Below are 24,541 nucleotides of genomic sequence, written 5' to 3'. Positions count from 1 at the left end.
TTTTCCACTTTCTACAGCCAGCTATATGATTTTCTATCGCCTCCTACAGTCGGCTATAAGAACTCCTATGGTATTTTGAAACGCAGCTCCTACCGCCAATTTTTACCAGGGCTATACTCATAATGTTTTAGGACTATTTTTTTCTTCGACGTATGTGACCGTCCATGCCAAAAGGGACCTCACTCTATCAAAACTTGAGGAGAGATTTCAAAAACATAGAAAAAAACGATCTACGAGCATTTTTGGACAATTAAAAGCTCAAGAATTGTAAATCAAACCGGAGTTACGTCGGTTTGAATTTTGGGTTAAGCAAACTTCTTCACTGATAAAAATATTTGTAGGTGTTCTTGTGGTACTTTTTGTTAATCTAGGAAAGATCTCTCGAGAAGAGATCGGAGTATTTTTAGTTTTGAAGCAGAAATCGGGTCAATGCAGTTACGGGTAAAAGTTCGGATGAAAAAAAGCTTCAAAATAGAAGCTTCCAGCGCAGCGTGTGTTGGTTGGTGTTGATGCTGTGCGACGTACCCCCTCCCTTCCGCTCCTTCCATCCATTCCCCTCCGAACCCACGGCCGCACAGTAAAACGAGTCATACTGAGAGGTCGGACATGGCACGTTTGATTTAAACTGCAGATTTTTATGTTTATTTCGTCACATTTTAAATTAAGAGGGGTGCTTTCTGCAGAGAATTTTATGAGAAAACCAATGGCATGACTTTAAAATTTCTATGTTTCGTATTAACGAAGATATTGGCTTTTCAAGTTTGAATATCTTGTCCGAACTTCCCTATTGATTCGCAATCACTGTGTGCCGCACTGTTTCCCGCCACGCGACGACTGCGCCGTAGACGGGGAACATCGCAACTGCCTATAAAACGCAATTTCGGTCCCCGCTGCCAGCAGCTGCGGTGTCCGAGTGGTTAAGGAGTTGGACTTGAAATCCAATGGGTTTTACCCGCACAGGTTCGAATCCTGTCCGCAGCGCGACTTTTTTTATTCGGTAAATAATATTGCCGTATTCACCGTGTTCTCGCTTACAATACTCACCAACCTAACAATGAAGAATGCTGGGCATCGCGCAGGAAAATTAGATATTTTTATAAGTCTTTGTTCGTGTTTTGAAAATATTAAAGTAATGATATTTTTTGGAAGTCTACGTACTTATCTGAGTCATTCCGTATTTTATTTTTTTCACGTTTATTAAGTTTTCCGATATTTACTTTGCACAGTTTGCTCGTTTATTAGAGGGGGAAGAACAATGTTGAATTTATTCAACAAAGTGAGCTGTCTGGTTTAGCACAATTTGCACTTGATTTCTCAATTGGACAATTATTGGAAGAAAGATGACAAAATAACCTAACCTGCAAAAATGCATGTGTTCAAATGGAAAATGCCGCCAGATGACGTCATGACTCATGAGGCGGCACATTTTCCAATGTCAGAAAAAAATTATGAAAAATACTGCGAACTCAGCTCATTGAGCACCCTCAGAAGAAGCAATACAATTTTTGCGTGAAAATTCTCCATTGCCTCCAAGTTTGAGTTTCAGTCTTGTGGAAGAATATCACAGCGTATATGGCTGGTCTTCCCTGAGTAAATGGTGTCTCTTAAACCATGGCTTCGGTTGATTTACGAGGTCATAACCTCAACTTCTCCCAACTGATGGCTATCCCGATCGTCTGAGGGCACTCGTCAAACAGATTAGTGGGAGCTTTTGATCTTTTATTAAACGTTAAACGCGGTGGCTGCCGGTGAAGCGAGAAACGAATAAAAATAAATTGCAAAATTCTTCTCACTCTCGTTGACCAACCCCCTTTTCCACGAAGGGTCAGACGAATTTCGCACAACGGGGTTCATTAAAATTCAAAGTTTTCCCTCCACAATAAAAGCTCTTGTGCAAATGAGCCTGATATTAAAAAGTGAAAGAATCAATGAAGGCTGTGAGTCGCGAGAGAGCCATTTTACTTCCGATAAAAACTGACCTTCCGAGCTTGGCGCCGGGTTTGCGCGATAATCGGAGAGCTGAAGATTTTGAGACACCGATCGCCCCTTTGATTTGCGAAATTTGACAGCGAGGATAGGCATTTTTTCGAGCGAGATTCAATTAAAGTCCACCCCTGCTCGCCATCTGGATTTGCATGGTTTCGCATATAATTTGGTTATTGAAACGAAGTCTGGTGTGCAGCCAGAGATGCGAATGCGCGAACCCGAGTCATTGAGTGAAACTGCAAGCCTGGACAGTCTGAATTCTCAGTTGCAAGGGTTGGTCGGCTTTAAGCATATCATATTAATATACTTAATATGCAGATTACATGATTTTAAATCTATAATATCGGACGTTTGTCTACCGATAAAAGATGGTTCAATTTTAATGAAAACATGAGATAAAAATAGAATATGGAAACAAGTAAAATATGTATTATACACTCAGTGTTATTTTGTGTGTATCTTTCCAAGATTGCGTAAGTTCTTGTAGTCATGAAAGTTTTGTACGTATGTAAAACTTATATTATTTATGCATATTTATTAAAATAATAACCTAAGAAAATCACAATATAGTGCATTAAATAGGGTTAATAACTACAGAGATAACTGTAGAACTTTAAATTTATTGTAATTAACATAATTCAAACCGATAGGAAGGATTTTATAAAATCATCAGTAATTTTCTTGTAGGTGTTTTGTATACAATTTTCAATATAATGGATGTTTAGGTTTACAGACGTGCAGATCTTACATAGGTAACTATTCTCAGTATTTTATCCATTTCCTTGAATTAACATCCCCCATGTTAATTTTTATCAGAAGTGTAAATGGCCTTTGATGGCCTCTTTGTAATGGCGTCTTAAAAATAATAAATTTATTACAAAACTACTGCTTGAATTTTTTTGGGTAAGGAATGAACTCATATAGGTCTGATGATGGTGGTTCGGTGAAGATGGATAGAAACTCCGGAAAAAATACGTTACAAAGTAACTGAACTTTTTTATTGTCTTTACACATCAATTTAAAGTAATTTTTCAGTTTTAAAATTATCTTAGCTATGATAAGGGTTAAACAAAATTACCTGCAGATTTTGGATTTGTTCATCAATTCGTCTACTATATCGTATTTTAATTTGGGAACCACGTCGGTGTGCGGTGCGGAGGTATTGATATTGAACCGATGTCGCGGAGCTGAGCGTGAGCGGTCGATGACATCCCTCTTTAACGTATACTTACGCAGTCTTACGCAATATTATATCATCGACTCCACCCTTATACACCGAAAAACGAGTGTGTTCTAAAAACGTGCCATTTTGATCTTCAAGAGATAATTTTTTTTAAAGGAAATTTTAAGAAAACAACTTCAGCATTTTTAGTTCAAGAAAACTTTTTCAAAGTGTTGAAAAAATGCGTATTATGCTCGATTTAAAAATGATGAAATAAACATATTTTTAAAAATGAACTTTTTTAAAAACACTTTTAAGTTGTAAAAAAAATTGAATTATTTCTAGGTACATTTCAAACAGATTTCTATAACAAATTTTAGGAATATTTTGAAAATAACTAAGAGAAAACAGCCATTGGTGTTATATGGTGCAAAAAAACTCATTACCAAAAACATTAGTGTGTATGTATATCCGGCATTGAAGGGAAAAACATAGTTCCTCTGCTAAGAACAGAAATAGCGGAGATCACAGGGAGGAAATATATGGGTTTTTGGCGTAAAAGCTTCCAAATAATTGCTCACATAATTTTCTCATGATGTTCTAGACTATGCAAAAAAATCCATGCCCTCGATTGGAAAATAATGAGTTTCTTTAGAATAGTAAGAACGTTAGGAACTAAGGGAAAAGGTACAGTCATAAGTCCTTTTCCCTCAGAGTTCCTGAAAAATCGCATCGAAAGGTTCGGTACTTGAGACTCCCCTCTCGCGCAGTATGGTTCCGTTGATTCGCGAAGTGGGAGTTCCTCCTCAGAAATGGGACGGCTCACAATAAAAAAGGGGAACGCCTTGAAGCTCACTGCAATTTAGGCCCGCCTCCATCAAAATATTTCGACTCCCGTACAGTGGCGCCCTCTGGCGGGTAGATTCTTCCGCTGGAATGAGTCCGGAGCCGACGATCCAGTTTTTTGGCAGGATAGCGGCGGCCAGTGGTTGCCCGAGTTCGCTCACTCGGACCTAAACTCTTGACTATGATCATAATTCTGTAATGTGCATCTCATGCAATTTTAGCAACCCTATGTTATTTTTTTCGAATTTTTTGATAAACTTTATGCCCAAAAAGAATGAGAGAGGAACAACCGAAACTCAAGTCATAGGTAACTGTTATTAGCACACTTAGCACAGTCATGAAAATTTGGACAATATTCAGCGAGAGCTATCGATGCATAAATGGAAAAAATTAGATTCCTAATTTAAACCCTCCGTTAGCTCATTTGAAAAAAAAAAAAATAATAATAATAATAATAATAACAATAAAAAAAATCCTCTAACATTTTTTGCGGACCTAACATTTTTGCCAGAAACAAATATGGTTCTGGAAGCGATAAAATATTTGTAACTTTTTTTTCCATTTTACTAGACGCTATACATTTATTTCACGTATTTTGTTCCCTAAAACAAGCAAAAGATTTTCCGCGCTTTTGAGCCACGTGGGGCTTCCGTCAAAAAGAAGCTTATTTTCAAATACCATATACAATCATGTAAATACATTGAGTTGTATTACGGAATTTTTATCTAAGATACAGACTATAATTGTGTCAAAAAGCTATATTCGTGATCTCAAACTCACCAAAACTCAAGCATCTAACGTCACTTTTGTGTTTGATTGTTTGTTTCGTTTATTTTGTTGTTTAAGGAGGCTCCATCCAGACGCAAATGCATGTTGTTGTTCACAACTTTTTACGCAGCCTTTATCTACCTAATTGTTGCTCTCAATTGGATGCGGCTGTGAAGCTCTAAGTTAGAAACCTCCAATTTTTTAAAACATCCCTCCCAAATGTGAAAAAACAATTTAAGTAATGTCGGAGATATTTTTCCCTCAACGATGCCTCGCATATCATGAAGAACTGACATAATAATTGCTCTAAAGTTTAGTAGAATGACGAGAATCTCTGCTTCCAAAAATTTAAAATAAGGAGATTAGGGGTTCTTTGATTAGATTTAGATGTAAAGAGAAAGGGGAAGCATACGCTAAAGAACGAAAATTAAATCGTTACCTATACTTCGTGCGATTATCAAACATTGAGAACATTGCACGATTTTGATTTTCAACTTATCCTCAATGATGATTCATTATGGTCGAAGATGCGTGAAGCTTTAAAATAAAATGCGACAGGGAAAAAGTAAATTGCTGTTTTAACAATTCAATTGCTAAAAAAAGTGACTGCAATTTTTCAACGTAGATTTTACAAAAAAAAAGAAAAAGAAAAAAAACGCTCCTTTAACCACCATTGTAAGCTAATTTAACCAAGGGGGTGGTTAAAGTAACATTTTTGTGTTGTGAAATCTACATTGAAACATTGCAGTCACTTTTTTTTAGCAATTGAATTAAATCTAATTTTTTCCGTGGATGAGCGACCAAGAACGATCCGGTTGAAGTCTTAGGTTTGGCTTTTCAATCTCAAACGTCGAATAATAATACATTCCTCCAGGCTTATCTCGAAAAATGCATAAGAAAATTAAAAAAATGAAAAAAAAAAAAAAAAAAAAAAAAAATAGAATTTTTTTCACAGTTCAAAGCATATTTTATTTTACGGTATGATTTACACATGAGAGGTGAAAGAGATGAACTATCCGCGGGCACACGCGATATGATGCAATCGGCGATTATAATCAGCCCGCGATGACGCTGCCTACACAAAGGAAAATGAAAGTGGGGAAAACGAGGCGCGAATATTTGCGAGCTTTCTGTGCTCCCCGAGTTCCGAGTTTTTTCTCCTCAAGGTTAGGTTAGCTGTCAAACACACGATGACGTGTGTAACGGATCTGTGTCGATACTGATCTACTGACCGCGCAATTGACGCAACCACTTTGTTCCGGGACAGCCACACCAAAGCGCCTCATTTAAATTGGGAATTTAGCGCGTTCCCTTTTTCAAAGAAAAACTCTCTTTCGTAAAAGCCGGCAATTTCTCTCGGCGTCATCGATTCTAATCACGATTAAACGAAAGGTCTATTGCTCGTTCAAGAGGATTTTCATTCCTAAATAATTCGACATTGAAACCATGCAACGGATGAAGGAGTCAGGCGACTGTTTTTGCGAAAGGGATCACAAGGAGTTTAGCAGAAAGAAACGAAGCCGCATCAGTCATTGCCAAATTTAACTGGGCAATTTGATGTTTTACATGAAATCGGATGTGCGGATTTTTGTGTGAATTTCAATGAATATTCCGCCAAGTACGAAGCAAATTCCCTGAACTTTTCAAAAGAATCCGCAAAAATATTTTCTTGTAAAAAATTAAATTGCCCACTAAAATTCGACAATAGCTGATGTAGCTTGGTTCCTTTCTGCTTAACGCGGTTTACATAGTCTACTAGGTTTTTTTTTTTTTACATTGCATCGAAGTTGCACTAGATAATACTTCGCCTGGTGGAGAGTCACTGGTTCAACATAATGGTAAATAAATTCAACATCAGTGAGTGGAGAGAGAGCTCTTATATTTACGGTGCTCTCAGAGCTCTGCCTACTTCCGATTTATGGCGCTTTTTTGCAAAGTCGAAAGTTTCATCATCGCACGTGTCCTTGCTGATATGTAAAACAGAATTACAAATGGATGTATTTATGCTAAATTGAACTAAGTCCCGCAGTCAATCCCTATGCACATAGTTCCTTTTAGCATAAATACCCCTCAATATCCCTTCAAATACGTGGTCGCGCATAAAAATCTGCGGTCTAGTGCACAGCACATGCAACGTCCGAAGTAATTCTATCAATTGTTCTACATCTGCAGTATTTTAGCAGCCAGTGAGCCGGGAATTTTTCGCGGCCCCTTCAATAACAGCGAATATGCAAATTGCAAGGAGAGCGAATGCTTTGGTGCTGGACGATACACAATCATAGAGGGACTTCGAGTGCACGAACTGATGCAGCGTTGTCACTGTTATCAGTATTTATAATAATTTGTAAATATTCTCACGCCTGACGTAAAATGTTAACAAAGTGTTAGTATAACTATAGAATCAGATTTTATTATTATTACTGTAATTGATTTTTTCCTCCGGAGATGAACCCACAAACGGACCACGTTTAGAAGAAAGAACCAAGCCACATCAGCCCAATTGAACCGGGCAATTTAATTTTTTACAAGAAAACGTTTATGCGGGTTCCTTTGAAAATATTAAGGAATTTGCTCCGTACCATGCAGAAAATTCACTGACATTAGCACATAAATCCTCACGACTGTTTTTATGTAAGAAATTAAATAGCCCAATTAAAGTTGGCAATAGCTTAGTTTCTTTCCGCTTAACGTGGTCCAAATAAAGAAAGGTCACTTGGATCTTTCATGTGAAAACATTGTGGACTCTGAAACATTATAGCTTAGATTTAGCTCCTTAGCTCAGCTTGCAACAGACTCAGATGAAAAAATAAAACATTCCAAAAAGATGTATAAATGAATGTTTGTCACCGCTCATCGAGGCTTATAACCGTGATACGTGCAGCGTATCCTAATTAGATCAACCTGTATTTCAACCTTTCAGTCTGAAGTGCCAGAAATAGTGGTAGAAAAGGTCTGTTAACCTCCTTCACTACAGACATTTTGATTGGAATTCGGGTCTTAAATTTAGAACTAAACGGTATGAAAACGCAGCACTCCAGTGGCGAGGCGTGAATGATCGATTATATTATCGAGATTTCCCCATTGAAGCTATGGTAAAAAATCGATTATTACGGTGTTCGTTTCGAACACCCTGTTTATCAATCCCTTATCATAGGTTTAAATGGCAGATCAGTCGATAAATCGCAAAGCACGCCACGCACTGCAGCATTCATTCACCTTATAGTTAAAAAGTTTATTTACTGATTCTAAAAGTCCAGTGGCTGTAATTAAATTAACAGTTCAGATTCAAAGGCTACCAGCTATCTCGTTATCGTGACAAACCTTCGAATACATTTTCTTTTTCGTGTAATAATGTAACTCCATTGAACAAACACCCAGAACATCGTGTCGTAATTGTAAATTTTTCTTTGTACGTTTGGCGCGAATGTCTCTCGTGATGGATTGACAGGAATATGGCTTTCGGGTGACACATGCGTGAATAATCATGAGGCGCGTGAAGTCCAATGCGGCGTGTCGAGCTCTGCGCAGAATCGATTCATTTACCATATAAACCTATGGAAAGGATCGATTATCAGGGTGTTCGAAAATCGCACATTCATAATCGATTCTTTAGCATAGCCGCAAATTGGGAAATATCGATAGCCGACACTTCACGCCTCGATTGTCCCTGCCGGACGCCGAGGTGAGACCTGCCAATTAGACTAAGCTGTCCATCTCATCCTCCATCTCCGACGATTAATTGCCTTCTTCACGCACGACTCTCACGGATGACTTTTGCAACCTTGACAACCTCAATATGTTTCTTTTAAACATGTCTCAAAGCCCTCAAAAGAGTTCTTCTATGTATAGTTGATTACTGTGAACTCAAAATATTTGCATCGCCTTTCTCCTCTTTCCGCTCTCATCCTCTCTTCCGTTTCATACTTTCAACCCCCCCCCCCCTCCATCATATCCCCCAACCCTCTCCCCCTTCCACCCTCCACCCCATCTCCCCTCCACCCTCTCTCCCCTCCACCCTCCATCCTCTCCCCTCTCCCGCGATTCACGTTATCCGAACTCACAGTAATTTATGCGGATTACTATTCTGCTGTGCTGAGGAAAAACGTCGTATGAGCATTCGAGAGTTGCCCAATTTTTTTCGATAAAATGTTTATTTTTGAAGGAAGCTATGAATATTTTTCCTTGAGATTTTCAGGAACCGTAGATGAAATTGAAATTGCGAACAAAATTATCTGAAAAATAAAAAGAAAAATATTTAGAAATTTTCCCGAAAAGTCGTTTACTCAAAGGAATTTGGCAACGCCTGAATGTTCATGCGGCATTTTTCCTTGGCACGGTAATATTTGGTGGTGGTAATTTCTGCAGGTTTTTTTTTTGACGTGTTAATCGTAATTTTCGGGCGTATCGTCTGAAAATTGGCCTCTCGTTTCGTCTACCTCAATCGACTATTTATTTTTAGTATCTCTTGTGTGATGGGTGCAACAGGACCACTTTCTTTACTACATATTTGAATTTGTTTCAACATCAGAAGCTCATGATAGCTCTGCAATGAAATGTCGTATTTTGAACGGAAGATTACTTACCGTTGGACTTGAAATTGCACCATCTCCGCACATCAATAAAGCGTCCGAAAAACGGTTCCAAGCCTAACGGTTGAGGAAAGTTGGAAGTAATGGCAGAAAGAGGGTCGTCGGATTAAGAGGTGGATTAGTGAAAGAAATTCGTCGTGATCGGTAGCAATTTGGAGTATAAAGCTCAGGAGTTTGGCAGTCGTGCCTCAATAGGCGGCATCTAAATTCCTGGAGTTGCCAGATACACTGTCGAAACTATTCAGAATCAAGTTTGAAAGGACTTAAAGGAACAAAAGTTAGGTCGCCTCTTTTTGTTTTTTTTCATATTTATCATATTTTTCTTTCGTGGGTCTACTTACGAGATTAACATTTTCTGAACGATAAAACCTCGTAGGTTTGATGCTGATACTTGCCGAGACCTATGTTCAAAGATTACATTAGTTTCAGAAGGATGTTGGTGCGGAAATGTGGGTTTTCCGTCATTTCGCGACAAATTTCACTTTCTACTTGATTCAATGCAATATATTTTTTTTTTGCTTAAAGGCACTTCAGTCATATTATGATCATTTCAGAACCATCAGATATTTGACATTTTTGGGTTGGACAGAGGAATGCTTTGCTGAAATGACTGACGCATTTTTGGCCGTCATTTCGTCGTCATGTTAATGGATCCCACACAGCCCCATGAAGCCTAAAATGGCTGAGCCAATCGGAAATTGGTCTGCACTCCTGCGGGCTGATAGTTGAAATTGGTAGACGAAGCGATAGACAAAGAAGACAAAAAGCTATGAAGGAATCCTATTGTTGTAACCGGGTGGTTACAATAGACAAAGGAGGAAGGTAATAGACAAACAAACGGCAACCCACTGGAGACCCTTTAGTAGTCCACCTTCTTCTCCCCTGGTCTGTAAGAACCACTCATTTCAACCAATAGGATCGCTGCATACTTCTTATGTCTTCTTTGTCTATCGCTTTGTCTATCAATTTCAGCTATTAGCCCACTGCGGTGTCTATTTACATCCTCTCTCATCTCGCATATTCTCCTTACATTGCGCCGAGTTGGCAACGCAGAGTGTGTCCATCATTCGAAGTTCTGAGCGGTAACGCAACGAAAAGTCATAAAAGCTCCGATTGACATGTCGGAGTGGCGTGGAAGAAGGCCACTGTCAGTCATTCCCGGCGTCGAAGGTGGAGAACCCAGTCGGAGGGACGGGGGACGAGCTTATTGTGCACTTTCCGCCGTGGCTAAACAAAGGGACGATCCGCTGGAAAGGGACGTCCTATTATCGCCTGGAAGGTTGAGCAACGGACATCTCCAGCTTTCGGCCGCTGTCTAATCACATTAAACGCCCGGCCCGCCCACTCGGACTTGCTCGGGAATTTTACGATCCGGAAGGGCCAGGATCCCTCTCCGGGGTTTCGCGGAGATGACCGAGATGTTTGTCGAAAAGCTCACTCAAATTAAGTAATTTAGCTTCAAATAATTCGTGCACTTTGAGACTTCTTCGACCGGCTTACTGCCTTCATTTTGATGTCTTAATCAGTTCCCCTGACCGGCACTCTCGAGAGAGTGCGATACATCTTCACCATTCACCATTGACACCGAATCAGAGCCGGATTAAGGGGGTGGCCACATTATGACGGCAAATTTAGGGGGCGGCAAATGTAGGTATCAAGAAAAAAATCTGATTCAGAAAAAAAAAAATCACAAATGAGAAAAGGCGAAAAAATCTCTCATATCCTGAGAGTTAAAGTATAGTAATTTCTAATTTGTTCGTCTTTTGGTGATGCAAGAGACAGCGCCTTTCGTTAGTCTAGTTGAGAGAGAAACCAAACACGCAATTTGGCCTGGAGCGGAACGGCGCAGAGAGCAATGATGGCGAGAACTTGAGATGGAAAGGAGAAGCCCTATCGGCGCACCGGTCAGCATGAAACACATATTAGCGCCTACAAGACTTCAGGAATACTGCACGCATTGCGTCAAACGAAGTGCGGTCAGCAGCGGTTGGCGCGAAACTCATAGTGCCTACAAAACTGCATGAATACTTCACGCATTGCGTCAAAAACAGTGCGGTCACTTGGTCAGCAGCGGTCAGCGTGAAACGCATAGCGCCTACAAGACTATAGGGATACTTCACGCATTGTGCCAAACACAGTGCGGTTGGCGCGGTGGCGGAAATTAAGATCATTAGACCACATTCATGTTTATTCTTATTCATAATTTTTTCGTTCTTTCCTTATAAATGAAAGGCATCGTCCACACAGAGATAGGTCTACGGAACTTAATTTTCGAGCAAAGTTCCGTGAACTTTTGTTAGTGTTGACAGGGCTTTCACAAAAAATGTGCCAAACGCGAGTAAACGCGTCTTCAGTACCCTTCCTTCTCCGGTACGTCCACCTGATGGTTTCTATGGATGTTTCAAAACGAATGAGATGGGGCGGCAAAATACAGGCGGCCCATGGGCGGCAAAATACAGGCGGCCCATGGGCGGCAAGAAGGTAAATCCGGCCCTGCACCGAATAATCAGAGATACAAAAGTCAATCGATGCATTTGGCTATCCAGCTTTTATGTTGTGGCGAAATATATTCTCGAACACTTGTGAACATAGAGCTGCTGCTCCGCATTGGGAGTTTATTGATTTGTTGAGAATCCGAGTGTGAAACTGAGTGCTCCTTCAATTCAGTGCTTATGCAATTTGAGCTACTGGAGAGTTAAAATAGTTGTATCACGCCTTTTGCTATGTATCTTTTGTATTGCACCAAAATTTTAAGCGGAGCGCGCGAGGACCCGTGGTCGTTGGTGCTCCCTTAACTTGGCATCGGTTCTATTCAGAAAAGAGTTAAAATAGTAAACTCTCAGCTCGCAATGTTTCGCGAAAGTTCCCCAACCATCGCAAATGAAGCCCGAGTAGGCGTTACACTCGTTGCTCCTCCATTTCGGAAGGTACACAATTTTAGCTATCAAGGGGTTGAAATATTTGTTTTACGACTTATACGCTCAAAAAGCTTGTTTTTTTTTCTCGGTATTTGACCTATGCTTCATGATTACACTTGAGTTCAACATTTTTGGTGGGATTTGATTGAGCTCGCATTTATCGAATAAATCACGTTTTATTTTTCCTCTGCAGTCCAGAAATGGGAATAGAATTTTAAAGGCAAAACGTAGCCATCCCTCTACCAAGATGGGCTACTAGCTGTCAGAAAAGTAAAAGTTTTGAACTTTTCACACGCAGTCTTTATTTTCCTTCAACACATTAATTTTCTTCGCACATTTGAAGGAATTAGCGCGGTCCCAGCGAAAAGCCAACTGAAACTCCGCCATTAGTTTAGTTACACCTGAAAGGCGCAATACAGGACGAAGAACTTCTTCTGCTCACTTAAATTCTTTGCGTCATTGTAATTTCATATGCGTGGGAGATACCGTTTTCTAATTGATAGGCTTCTTCAAAAGAGATTATAATCTAGCATTGACACCTCTTTTCGATCACCCCCATTCTCCAGGTTTCCTCTCCTCCCCAGTCCCCACTAGGCTTGACCATACTGCAATTGGTTTGAAATGAAACACAAATAGTTCAACAGTTCACGCGGCTCGAGAATCCTCTGAATCGTTGACATAATCTCTCGTGACACTGAAAAACCGAACGATCAACAGATTCGACCCCTCGATCGATCAAATAATTCGGAAATTAATCGATTAATCCCCATTCCGCAAATGGTAGCCCACAAAAATCCGATGGATCGAATTCGACGTTCCCTCGAATCTCACTCTATTCAAGACGCGGCCGACACCCTCGCGCGCAAGGAAGAATAAGAAGGAGGGAAAACTAACAAAACGGCCTAAAGTGGCTCGGCACAATAGGAAGAAAAATATAGGTGTATGATATTATAATAATAATATGGTGGAAGAAGTGTTTGAATGAAAATAAAAATGTTTTACGCCGAAGAGCGGAGAGCACAAAAGCCGGGCGCGGAGAAGCCAGAATATGAAAATGATTATACACCAGTTAGAGTATTAATAAGCATTAGGCATATTCGTCGCCCGTAATTTAAACCAGTTTTTATTCCGGAGTACGTTGCCGCGGATAGTATCAGGGATCATCCCTGTCGTCTCAAGGGTCATCCATCTGAGCGAGGTGAGAGACGAGCTCGGTGCCAGACAAAGGACACAAACATCCCGAGTGTCGGTGTGTTATTCTTCCATTAACCCTTTTTTAAATTCACTTCTCAGTTCCCGATTAAGGTGCTGCGCTGGTCGGTACCATTTTTTTCTCCCCTCCCCCTGCCCCCTCCCATCATCATCACCGTTGATTGATTAGAGAGCTTCATCGGAGTCTCAAGCGTTGGACAGATAAAAAAGCACAATTATACAATCAGTCCAGCAGCGGAGCAGAAAGGATTACCGTGACTACTTTCCGTCTCCCGGCTGAGACGTGAGATGGAGTTGGAGAGCCGGTGACACCAGAAAAAATAAACCCCCGAGTGGTGGTCCCATGGAGATGGAGTGCCCGCCTTGGACCCCCCATCGTCAGCCTCTCTCGAAACGAAAGTTCGTGGGTGTGAACGACATTTGCAAGTCTTGAGTGAGCGAGGGAGGTTTCACGCCCCCGCTGGACGTTAATCATAGTTTTGGCGGATGACCTTGAAAAATTGAGGGTCCTTTAATGCGAATTCTTCCGTTGAAGGGTTGAGGCACTCGGGATTACGTAGCGGTTTTAACACCTTCTAATTTTTCTGTCCTTTGTAGCGGTCACTTTTGCGGTTAGCAGTTTGGTTTTGAGGTACCGGATGCGTAAAAAGTAATATCGGAACTTGGACCGGTCTGAATTTTTTTGTCATGTGAACGAGCAGAACTGCTGGGTATATGATCAGTGGCGTACATAGCTCACCAAGTGGGGCCCCACCCGCAGACTGTATTTCTAAGCCCCCCCCCCCCAATACCTCCCGCCTCTCAATACCTCCTCTCCAGTCTCGATTAAGGGATTTATAAAACAAAATTTAAAATTCCAGCAGGCATCTGGGCCGCTTAAAGCCGTGCCCCCCTCCCCTCCATTGCAGACTCAATATTTATGCCACTTTTCATGATGTTTACAAAGTAGATTCCTGAGTGATCCTGCATAAATCCGAAATTTGTGAATTAAGTAAGTAACTTAAAACTCACCTGGTGGATACTTGGCGATAGGAATGCTACGCCTGTTGATTTCAACAAATTATCGAGTACCTATTATAGCAGAAGGGTTGGACTCTAAAGCTATAGGGCTCATCACTATTACCCATGATTGGCGCTTTTTACCTACAGTGTAAGGGCTCAGCGCCAAGTTGTTTTTGCCGTACACATAAACTAAGAATTTACGTAAATTTAGACGTAACTTTAGGCAACTCAATATTCTGTGGATTTTTTTACCATGAAAAAAGAACTATTTTCTGAGACAATAATTATCGAGGACAGCTGAAAAAGCCGTTTCCCACTTAAATTCCAAAATATGGCCTGGACTTGGTTTATCCATTATGCTGCTGGCGTTCGTAAAGTATCACTGTTAGGGTGGGTGCCAGTTGTCCGAAAGAGGGTAGTTTTTACCTGACGTAATGGATCGACAAGTGTCACGCATATACTTAAGACACAGCGATTAACATTTAAATTATTGTTATTGCTTCATTTTCAACGCTTTTACTTGGTGATAATCGTAAGTTAATGTTGGGAGTCAAATAAACTTGTCGAATAAATTGGCGTATTCTTTTCCTGCTCATTTTTCTCGTACTAATGAAACGAAATTAGAGTGATTTGTATACATCAGATCACAGAGCGAGAGATGCTTGTTTTTCAAGTCAACTTAAGCAGGTAGTTACGTTCAGATGGACGCATTTTAATCAAAAGGAAGTACATCCATTGTGACTTGAGCCCTGTCATACATGTATTCTTATGCATATCAAGGATCATGTCATAATGGATTAAGTTCTTTTTTAATTAAATACGTTCAGAAGACAGTTATCGCTCAACGCAAACTGAGAAACGTGTGTTTGAGTGGGGTTTATCATGAAACTTCAAAATGAAAAATTACTAAATATTCATTACTTATGTTATAACTATCACTGAGTCTAGAAGTTACAGTTCATGGCATTATTTTTTGGATTGGCTAAATTTAATTTTGGGTCAAATCGTACTTACAAGGAGGGATCCTAAGCCACGGGAACCAACCATTTAGAGTATCTATTTTTGTCTACCCGAGTTCAAAAGTTATATTTTTAGTTTTCGACAGGGAAGTCTTCCTATGGGTCCGAGAAATGAGTTTTGAGTAGTTTAGTATGCGTTTTTGTGCTAAAACGAGATGTAAAGCTACATTATAATCCGGTGATTTTGCGTCCTGGACGTATGTACCAAAATTACTCTGGCATTTAGATCCATCCAGAAACTGCGTTTTTGAAACTTCAAACCGCAAACTTTTAACTCCGATTTGATTTGACAAGCTCGGGTGTATTTTGTCTCAAAGTGTTTGTACAATATTGCTATGTGCCCTGATAATAACAAATCAATATTCATTCTTTTATGGATTAAAAGTAGCATGAAAATGACGTTGACTCTCTACAACTCCGACATACGAGGTTTTTTTAACATGAAAAAAGAGCCCTTTACTCTAATGGATGATAATTACAAAAGTCGTGGATGAGAAAAATGTCCCTTTGTCTGTAGACGTCCCATCTTCTTATGTTTAAAAAAAAAAGAAAAAAATCTATCATGGTGACCATCTGCTGTTTGCAAACAAGGGAGCAAAATGACACGGGCTCACGATCCTCAGAAGATGAATTTGGTTATAATCCTTGAAAGTGGCGGCAATATTCCTCCTTTAAGTTCGTGCGCGGTTCCGTCGGGTCGGCAAGCTCTGTTAGTTCCTGGAACTTCCTGGTAAACACGAAACGGTAGACGTCGTCGGGAATGAGTCACAAACGAGGCTTCCGATTCTCGTGGAGTACACGAGGAGGTTGCCTGATTGACCAGAAAACCTGGTCGTTCCGGTCGAAAATTCAGCTTCGGTTCACCGATCTGGCAACATCGTCAGAGCTTTCTGGGGGAGGGGGCGGTGGGGGGCACAGCTCTAAGAGCCGGTGTCGGCGTCTACCGCGACCGAGGTTGATATTGGTTCATCTGAGTCATCGATATTACGTGCTCGTGTAATCGTTGATCGCATCTCGGTGTTACCCGATCTCGTGTAAAAATTCGCCTCCTGGGTGGTTTTTCCTAGGAAAGAGTGTATAAATAAATAATACATCAAAAGGTAATATCGGCTGACAGTTTGATCGCACTGTGTCATGACTTTCCCACAGGGCGCTCCTCGTTCTTGCTTTTTTCGAGCTCGGATGAAAATTTTGGGTTCATTGTTTTCCCTTTTTAGGGGGAAAACTTTTCTTTTCATCGAAAATATAGATTCCGGTGCACCAGCTAATAATTAGAAAAATAAAAATTTAAGAAAAAAAAATAATTAGACAAAAATTGAGAATATAATTCAACTCTTGAAATTATCCTCGTAAAATTAAGTTCTGCTTAAAAAGTAGCCGATTACGGTTTTTTGAGGAGGGTCTCGGTTTTCTTGTAACTTATGCAACTTCAAAGACATTTTTTTTTTTGGAAACTCAACTTTTCTTTGTACAGTGATAACTATACTACGTGGATTTTTAATTCTTTCATTTTTTATTCACAATAGTCGGAGAACAATCTAAGCCACGATAAATGAAAAATGTAATGAATGCAATGATAGAAAAACAAAAAAAAAAAACTTTTACGATTACTTAATTAAGTAATAATTTTTCTTTTCATTTCAAAGAAAATCCCCCTATGAATGTAAGCCTTCACCTAATTTTTCTCTGAGAACGCATGTTCTGATAATCTAGGCTTTTATATTCGTATTAATTTAGACTTAATTACGTCTTTATTTGTACGTATTTATTACTACTTTATTTACGTTAGTATTTTCGTAATAACTTTCAAGAGACCCTGTTTGAGAGAGGAGACTGTCGCACAGCTCTGCACATGCCCGCTCTCTAACTTGCCACTTATTTTAATTTTTGCAAGTCGTACGAATGACATGAAAATGGTTGTATATTGTGGAAGATCCAACAAGAATAACATATTCAGATTGGATTTTTCTAGTTCCTAAAACATTTCCTTGAGGCCCTAGGCCTCCTAAATTGCAAGATCTATAAAGGATGCCTGTTATTCTTGATACGTTGGAGCGGCTTGGATTTCTTATAACATCTCTGTAGTGAAATATTTGCTTGAAGCGACGTGGCATTCCGCGTCCGCGGCCTGCGGGCAACCAGCGTTACATGCGCATAAGCGCCTACAAACCTAACAGGGATACTTCACGCATTGCGCAATGCGTGAAGTATCCCTGTTAGGTTTGTAGGCGTCAGCGCGCGTTTCGCGCTGGTAGCACGCCGCGCGCTGAATGACCCACTAAGTGGGATTTTCTGGTCAGAAAAGCTCCCAAGCCCGGTGAATCGCGCGGGGAGCTTCGGCACCAAGCACAATTGATCCAGCGCTTAGGATCTACTACTATAACTTCGACTACTACTTAGGATTCAACACTGATCTCGAGATTTTTCTTCCAAAGATCGAGAGTGGTACCATGGCGTGAGTGGATCTGTTGTATGCTAAAGATACAGCCAACCGATCACACTTTTGATGGGTAAATTCGCTCGAAAAATCCGCATTTTGGGCACATCATGATTAAACACATTTTCAAAGAAATTCGTCTGTGCAGGCTTCACGTTTTAAATTTATTTTTATTCAAAGTTGCAGCCATCAAATAAAATAATGATCAGGTTTTGACGAATGGGTCGAGAGTTAAAAAAAATTAGCTGTAAGTTTAGTAGACAGCGACCGCAAAACGAAGCAGGGAAGGGAGGGCGAGAAAATCACGATGCAAAGAGATAGAGCAGCGATGGAGTCGGCGAGATATAACTGAATCGCTCGATGAAATAACGTAGCAACTAGCAAGTCCATTTCCTAATGAGCTTCGAGCTCTATACGAATAGCTGTATTCTAGAGCTCATCAGATAATGAGCATGTTCGCTTGTACCGTCGACTGATTCAACTGTCGTGCACTCGGTCTCGGACGTGTGGTAATGAAGGTTATTACTTCCAATTTTATGTCTCTGAAAGAAGGAGTACTTGACGAGACCTAATCAAACATTGTAAAGGGCGATGAATTAGAGGTTATTCTCGTAAATCATATCATTCACTTCTAATACTACACTTAGCCATTGACGAGTCTTATTCCGTTCTGTTGCGCTAATTGCGTTTCGGTGCATAACCGGAACGGACTATCCATGTTCACAGGGTCAATCTCCAAGTCACATGCAAAAAGTAATTTTCGTTGCAAATTACCACTGCAGGGGCCGCGACTATAAAACGATGCATTCAAGTGCGATCGGGCAGCAATTAATAAGTCTGCATTTGGCCATGGAAAATTGAATAGGGGCCGTTCAAAAAGAGCATCTCCATCCTCGAATATTTAGGTACAATTCACACATTGCGAAAAGACACCCACTCGACAAAATAGCAATACAGGTCTGAATTTCACTGAAAAAAAAAAAAAAAAAAAAAAAAAAAAACTCCGGCCGTGGAAGCCGTACTTACGGACTATTATAGAAATGCCGTCCGCTCCGTCCTGCTCAGAGGCAGAAAGTTCCGGGCGTAGCACCCGGAACTGTCGGCCTCTGAGCCCGGAACGGACGGTACGTCTATATGGCCTGTACCTTTTTTTCAGTGTATTATTGTTGTAATCCTGTAATAAGGTCCCTCACAAAATTAAAAATTACAAGTTCCTTAAGAGATACATGTACCTTTTCACAATTCAAAGACGAAAATCACAAGTTATTTACCACTATTAATCGTGTTCACATCAACTACAGTGTATTTTATAAACCAAAGAGTTTTTTCTGTGAAGGATTAGGTTTCTATGTTTTCTACTTTTCATTCATAAATTGTTTTGTTCTGACAAGAACAATAGTCTGCTGGGTCATATGGCTCCTGATTTGATTGACGAAAATGAGAGTTGTATACTTTCCTCGATACTATTTTGAAAATATATACGGCGGAACTGCAAAAATGCTTATCTCGGTTGCGGTGTTTCAAAATCTCCGCTCCTATTTTGTTCCCAAGAGAAATCCGAACCAACATCATGGCCTGCAGTTTCCATAGAATATTCTTTAAAAAAAGAAGGAAAAACGAATCAATTCTTAAAATTATGACAGGAAGTCTGCAAACCGAGATACACATTTCTGCAGCTTCACCATCGATAAGCACCTTTGTGGATGCATGATATACCTAATTACACGAAACACGCATATAAGAATGTTATTTAACGGTCCAGACACTCATTTTCAGCTAAGTTAGAGGATTGCAAATGAGTGGGAGGGGGGGGAGGGCAGTGAGTGAGTATGAAGGGTAGGTATCCCGAGAGCACTGCACACTGCCCTATTTTGAGAAGATGGTAAAAGCTATCAACATGCGGCTTAGACAGGCCTCTAAATTGAATCCTTTGCTTGAAAACAAGATCAAGTGCAGATCTTTAACTTAAAAATTGCCGATGTTGTATCATTTCAAAGTTGAAGTGTAAAAGTTGACCCTAGCGTTGTTTCGGCACTTTTTTAGTAAAGTTCTTTGACTATCAGAGCATGATTTATCAACATTTTGTTACGAAAAATGTGACCGTAAACAAAGAATATTACTGTGCAGTGTTGTAGCAACTCTAGAGACACATCAGAGAAAAGTGTCCAGAAATTCGCAAAACCTGGCTTCTGCGTCAGGATACTGTGCGACCGCACACGGCGTAGTTTACGCAAGAATTCATGGAACAGAAGAGTATTGTTTGCCTCTTGCACCCCCCCGAACAGCCCAGACCTGGCTCCGTGCAATTTTTGGCTATTTCCAGAACTTAAGAAAAATTTAAGAGGCAGCAGATGTAGATCAATCGAAGAAATTCAATCTATTGCTCAAACCTCCTCTAAATCCATCCCTCAAGAGGAATACTAGAAAACATTTCCTGTCAAGTGGAGAGAACGACTGGAACATTGCGTCAAAAATGAAGGCAAATACTTTGGAAATGCCAATATTGTTGACTCATCAGACGAAAAGAATCAACTCCCCAAACAGTAAGTAGTCCAGGCGCCTGGTAGCTAAAAATGAGGCTACCTGGAATTTTGGGTACACAGCGATTTTTTTGGCTTACTTTATGTTTTTTGGGTCGCTGAATCCGAATCTGAAGTTTCCGCACGCGTATCTGGTGAGCATTTTCCGCTATTTTGAAAAAATGGCCTAAAAAGGCCTTTTTTTGCGGTTTTTTTGATATAGCGGCTACGGATGAGGAAAAGTCCCGGATTTAGCTAATGTTTTGAATAGCTGACAAAATTTGGAAGAAAATGGTATATAAATATGCTAGGTTTGCTCAAAAATTGAGGAACCTCGGATTTCGGAACTTTAGAACGCTTCGGAACTTGGCTGACCGCGGCGAGCCGGATCGCGCGTTGACGGGTGCGCCGCGAAAACGTGAATAGGCGCGATGTTCACGATGCTGTATCTTCCTCAATTTTTAAGCAAACCTAACATATGTATACACCATTTTCTTCCAAATTTTGTCAGCTATTCAAAACATTAGCTAAATCCGGGACTTTTCCTCATCCGTAGCCGCTATATCAAAAAAACCGCAAAAAAAGGCCTTTTTAGGCCATTTTTTCAAAATAGCGGAAAATGCTCACCAGATACGCGTGCGGAAACTTCAGATTCGGATTCAGCGACCCAAAAAACATAAAGTTAGCCAAAAAAATCGCTGTGTACCCAAAATTCCAGGTAGACTTACCAGGCGCCTGGACTAAAGTTTTATTCTCAATTTTTTGCACTAACGGGTTTTCTTCTTTTTTAGCTTCTCTCATTTTCTTTCTCACTGAAAAAAAGTGCCGGAAAAACGCCAGGGTCAACTTTTACACGTCAACTTTGAAGTGATGTAACTTCGGCAATTTTTAAGTCAGAGACCTACACGTGGTCTTGTTTTCAAGCTAATGATTCAATTTAGAGGCCTGTTTAAAGCGCATGTTAATAGCTCTTACCATTTTCTCAAAACAGGGCAGTGTGCAATACTTTTTGGCATAGAGTACTCAGAGTCGTAATGTAACTAGGAGAGCTGGCGCCACTTTTAAGCAACTTCCAGTTCCCGAATTCCGGGACTCCTGTGTGACGCCGGGTCACTTTTTCGATACATGATCGATTGTTTTCGATACACGGGTACCCGGCCATCCGATGTAAACAAAGAGGACAGGAATGGAGAATTTGCATGCAAATTTTTTATTGCCTCATCTGAAAGTGCTTAAGGAGCTGATTTCACAGAATTTTTTACAATTTTTTTCTGATATGGGAAATAGTATAAAAATAGATTTTAAAGTGAGAAAATGCACCACCCAGTGGCGTCATTTCCCATTTAAACACACGTATTTTAGCAAATTAGATCATTTTGTCATATCTTCCTCAACAGTTGTTCAATTCATAAACCAAGGGTATCCTCGTAATCAGTTCACTCAGTAGTTTCCACTTAAATACGAAATTCATCAAGTATCAGACACCTGCAAATTCTCTATTACCACGTATTCCACACCGCCATTTTGGATCGAACATATATCGCGGCACACACCGGGCGCGGAACTAGCCGAGCAGAATATGGCGCCAGCTCTCCCATTTATTTTTACATTACGACTCTATGTACTCTGTGCTTTTGGGACACCCTTCGTAGATCATATGGTTTGGATCTAAAGTCCGGGGGCGGGAATCATCAGAAATGCACTTTGTAAAAAGCCGGGAGAGGAGCGGATATATTTCGGACCTATTTGCGGCCGACTCTGAAGACTCTTGAAATTATAACCCGCGGTGCTTCAAAGTCCTCAAATGCTCAACACAGAAAACTCTCTATCGCGACGATAAAATCGTGTTTTGAAAGGTATGCGCGCCGATCGACAGCGACAATATCTCCCACAAGAGCACCTCTTGTTGTACATATTTTAATAACGCCTCCTCTTCTCAACCCCCCTACCCCCACATCACCCCCTCCCTCCCGCGACCCGCATCCCCCCTCTTGATTCGCGGTTCACTTGGAACCGGCTTTTGAATCTTTATTCCTCTCAAAATTCACTCGAACTCGCTTTCAATCACGACAAATGAATCGGATGAGCTTAACAGTGTTGCCATTCGCGGGAAGTTTTATCGAATCTTACCGCGGGGATCGCCATTTTCACCCCCCAAATTGGCGACCCCTCCGAGAATGTACACGCTCACTCGAGCGCGTGCAAGGCCCGGGACCTGCGAAGAGGGAAAGATCAATCGAAAAGCTTCCGTCTCTTTTATTTCCTGTTATTATGTCTCTGACTCCGGTCTTTTAGTCATGTTCACAGCGATTACACTCGATGAACGGATCCTTCTCTCGCGTAACAGTCTGCTCTTTTTCATCCGTAAAATCTGAGATTTTATAATTGCTATTTGCGTTCCAGCTCCATCATTATTGCGTAAATAAAAATTGGACTTTTTTCACGGCTGTCGAATATCGGGAGGTATATCCTTCCCGGAAAGATTCCACCAAAGAACCCGCGTTTGAATTACTTAGAAATGAATGCCTGCTCGGTGGTAGAGGGATCTCTCCTTCTTAAGCACGAAAAATAATTAAAAGGAGGAGAAAGAGGTAAGAAACGGGAGTGAATTCAATTTCTATTCTTTAAATTTTAATAATAAAATGAACGTATTTGTGCTGAAAAGAACTATATGTTCATAGGGTTTACGCGCAACATAGTACCTTTTAGCATAAACACGTCCAAATGGAGAGGGCTCTAAGGGAATTTTGCAAGAATGGATACAAAAATGCACGTTACGCACTCTAAATTGGATCGCGTCTAGCAGAAAGGAACCAAGCCGCATCAGCTACTGCCAAATTGAATGAGGCAAAAGGGCCGGATTAAGGGGATGGCCACATGGGCCGCGGCCCATGGCGGCAAATCTAAGGGGCGGCAAAAATTTGAAAATTTTTAAAGTGTGGGTATAAAAATAATCGGATTTATAAAAACAAAATTACAAACGAGAAAAGGCGACAAAATCTCTCATTTCCTGAGAGGATAGTAATTTCTAATTTTGTCTTCTCTTAGTGATACAAGAGACAGCACCTTCAATAAGTCGAGTTAAGAAAGAGACCAAACACGCAATTTGGCCTGGTCTTAGAGAGAAATGATAACGAGGACTTGAGATGAAAAGGAGAAGCCCTCGGCGCGGCGATCGGCATGTAACACATATTAGCGCCTACAAGACTGCACGAATACTTCACGCATTGCATCAAACACAGTGCGGTCATTGCGGTCAGCGTGAAACGGACAGCGCCTACAAGAATGCATGAATACTTCACGCATTGCAGCAAACACAGTGCGATCAGCGTGAAACGCATAGCGCCTACAAGACTGTCGGAATACTTCACGCATTGCGCCAAACACGATGCGGTCTGCGCGGAGCGGCGGCGGAAGTTAAAATCATTAATCCACATTTATGTTTGTTCTTTCATAATTTTTTCGTTCATTTCTTATGAAAGGAAGGCCTTGTCCACACAGAAATAGGTTTCGCGCAAAGTTCCGTGAACTTTTGCCAGTGGAAATAACAGGTCTTTCCTAAAAAGTGTGTTCAACACGAGTAAATGCGTCTTATGCACTCCTCCTCTGCTGACACGTTCATTTGATAGTTTTTATCGAGTTTCAAAACGAATGAGAAGGGGGCGGCAAAATAAAGGCGGCCCATGGGCGGCAAGTAGGAAAATCCGGCCATGCTAGGCAATACTTTTTTTACAAGAGAACGTTTGTGTGGATTCCATTGAACATTTTTTAGGAATTTGCTTCGCGCTACGCAGAAAATTCATTGAAATTTGCAAAAAAAATCGCACAAGCGTTTTCAAAGAAAAATTACATCACCCAATTAAATTTGACGGTAGTTGATGTAAGCGATGTGGCTGGGCTCCTCCCTTCTTAACGGGGTCCAATTCTTGGTTATTAGAAGTCCGAACCGATTCATTTCAAGTATTCAAGCTGTGTGATTTCAGAACTTTGTATGTGATGAACATGGGGGATTGTAATAATTACTGGGCAGTTCTATCGTGGCATGTCGCGAACCCTCACCGCTGATTGGTAGTCTGCGCAGAC

At 40.6% G+C, this 24,541-nt stretch overlaps 1 non-coding gene across 1 annotated transcript; it reads left to right on the top strand.

The window, feature by feature from the left end:
• Positions 1-899: 899 nt before the first annotated feature.
• On the top strand, positions 900-981 carry TRNAS-UGA (transfer RNA serine (anticodon UGA)). Its single transcript has one exon. It is a non-coding gene; the product is annotated as a tRNA-Ser (tRNA).
• Positions 982-24,541: the final 23,560 nt, after the last annotated feature.

Source organism: Bemisia tabaci, chromosome 5, assembly GCF_918797505.1.
Source record: "Bemisia tabaci chromosome 5, PGI_BMITA_v3".
Taxonomy (NCBI): domain Eukaryota; kingdom Metazoa; phylum Arthropoda; class Insecta; order Hemiptera; family Aleyrodidae; genus Bemisia; species Bemisia tabaci.
The sequence above is the reverse complement of the archived record's forward strand: the minus strand, read 5'-3'. Positions and strand labels throughout refer to the sequence as shown.